The sequence below is a fragment of the Tupaia chinensis genome, unplaced genomic scaffold (genome assembly GCF_000334495.1).
Source record: "Tupaia chinensis unplaced genomic scaffold, TupChi_1.0 Scaffold000034_1, whole genome shotgun sequence".
Lineage (NCBI taxonomy): Eukaryota > Metazoa > Chordata > Mammalia > Scandentia > Tupaiidae > Tupaia > Tupaia belangeri.
The window spans coordinates 430,116-432,741 of NW_006159464.1; the positions used below are offsets into that span (position 1 = coordinate 430,116).

General features: G+C 41.8%; 1 pseudogene; it reads right to left on the minus strand.

Moving 5' to 3' along the window:
- Positions 1–6: 6 nt before the first annotated feature.
- LOC102492747 (ubiquitin-like-conjugating enzyme ATG3 pseudogene) lies at positions 7–1,001 on the minus strand (annotated as a pseudogene).
- Between the last annotated feature and the right edge of the window lie 1,625 nt (positions 1,002–2,626).

A 2,626-nucleotide genomic window follows, 5' to 3' on the forward strand; every position in this document is an offset into this window, starting at 1 on the left:
TGGGTTAATTCTTTAAAAATCAGAACCAACAATTAGGGTAGAATCTTTGCTCTCTTCATTACATTGTGAAGTGTCTTGTGTAGTCATACTCTATGGTTGGAATGACAGCTTGTACAAATTTCAAGAAAATTAGAAGATACATATGAACACCAAGTTCTCCCCCTCCTTCTGCAACAGTCTCAATGATTTTCTTCATCACCTCAGCATGTCTGCATGGGTGAACTGAACACATAGGAGGTGGTGGGAGATGAGGGTGATTTTCAATGGTCACTGTTTTCTTCACATGATCTTGGCTGATGTCTTCATACATGTGCTCAACTGTTAAAGGCTGCCGTTGCTCATCATAGCCAAATAACCATAGTGGTGGAGTCTGGTAATATTTATCATAAGTGATGTAAAGGTCATAAGTTCTGGTTTGCAAAATAGCATCTTCACCTCCAGCATCAGTTTTAGCTTTACAAGCTTCCACTATTCTCCTTGTGTCGAGGGTAGCCTCATCTGTTTCCAACAATCTGCTCTCTTCATACTCTTCCATGTCTGCAGCTTCTCCTTCATCTTCCTCCTCTTCCTCTTCACATGGTGCTGAACAATCTTGGAGTTTTATACTGTCCTTGCTTTCCAGTGTGATCTCCTTAACTGCTTCAGTTACTCCTGTAATACCTGTGTTGTGATAGGTATCTACCCACCCTCCATCACCATCATCTTCAATGATAGCTTCCAATTCATCTGAATACTCCATCTGTTTGCACCGCTTATAGCATGGCACATTTTTGGTTACCATAAATTGTTTGCCTGTGGGTAGGTATGCCTTTACTTTCGGTCCTTCCCCTGTGGCCCATTGCCATGTTGGACAGTGATGGACTAAGTGATCTCCAGCTGCAACAAATTCTTCTTGGGTGATTACACCAGTTTCCTTAAACTTTGATTCCTTGAGGACCGGGGTCAGGTCCTGCAGCCACTTCCAGAGCCTTTCCCTTCACCGTGTTAATCACATTCTGCATTGTGGGGCCGTAGCAGTGGCCGCCCCCGCGACCGGGTGGAAAGGGCAGTTAGAACGCGGGCCAGGAAAATGTCCCCGCTGCCATCGAGTCGCTCTGGCACCCGGCCGACGGGACCGGAGGGAACGGGACGCGACGGGACGGATGGAACAAGGTGGGGGAGGGATAGCTTGCAGAGGGCCCCGCTGTCACCCGGCCCCGCGCAAGAGCGGCTTTGCCTTCCTTTTCTCACTCTCGCCTTAGCTCAGCTGCCAGTTGGGCCTCACGTGACCTGGAACAGTACTTTCTTCAGGATTTCTTGAAGAGCTAGCCTGGTGTTGGCAAATTCTTTCAGGTTTTGTTTGTCTCAGAAGATTTCAATCGGGTTTTTTTTCATATGAAGTATAATCTTGCATGATATAATGATCTTGGTTGAAATTATTTCTCTTAACACTTTTCAATATCTTCCTATTCTTTTCTTGCTTGCATTGTTTCTGTTTAGAAGTCTGATGTTAGCCTGATGGGTTGACCTTTGTATGTCCCTTGTCGTTTCTCTCTTCCCAGTTTTAGTATCTTATCTTTACTGTGGTCTTTGCCAGTCTGGCTAAAATGTGCCTTGGGGAAGATCTTGTGCTGGTTCTATTTGGGGTCCTTTGTATTTCTTGGGTCTCGATGTTTGAATGCCTCTCTAGACTTGGGAAATTTTCTTCCAAGTTTTCGTGGAATAGATTTTCTGTGCCCTTATTAGCTTCTTCATTTTCTGGGATACCAATTATTTGGAAGTTATGGCCTCTAATGGAATCTAGTATTTCTCATACGTTACTCTCCTGTCTTTTTGGTATTTTCTCTATCTTTTTGGTGGTTTTTCTTTAGGTCAGAAGTTTTATCTTTTACATTAGAGATTCAATATTCAGCATGTTCTGATCAAATTTTAATACTTTCAGGGGAGTTTTTTATTTCCTGTATTACAGAGTTCACCTCTAATTGTTCCATCTAATTCTTTCTTAGCGTGTCCATTTCTTGTTTCATATAGTAGAATGACTTTCTAATCTCCTGTAGTTCATAGTCTCTTTTCTGTTCCAACTCATAGAATTTCATCACCATGAATGTTCTAAATTCTTTCTCGGACATTATGGTAACATCCTCTGTTTTTACAACAAATGGAAGGAAGTTACTGTGTTCTTTTGATGGAGACATATTTCCTGCTTTATTCAGACAGGGGGATCTCCTATTTTTAGCCCTTGGGAGATTTGTTCACTTTAGAATACCTTTTAAGAGAATGTTTTCTCGAATAGGAGCAAGAGTGTTTACCTTTTGCTGTGGACGGAAGATTGCCCAACTCTCTCTTCTATTATGTTTAGCAATGTTATCCAAGGAGGAATATTCTATTCAGGTTTATGAAGAAAAGTATCTTTAGTTTTGCAGGAAGTTCAGTAAAAGGGAGGATCCAAGAGATTCTTAAAATACAAGACTAATTCAGGGTTGTAATTCTAGACCTATCTAGATCATCTAGGATGGTGAAGATAAAGAAAGAGAGAACCAAAGAAGTGGGAAAAAAGTAATAAAGAGAATAAAAAATAGTCACGTGCCATGTGCTAGCGATTTCGCCAGGGTTCTGAAGATGGAAATGGGGTGGCTGTAGAGCAAGG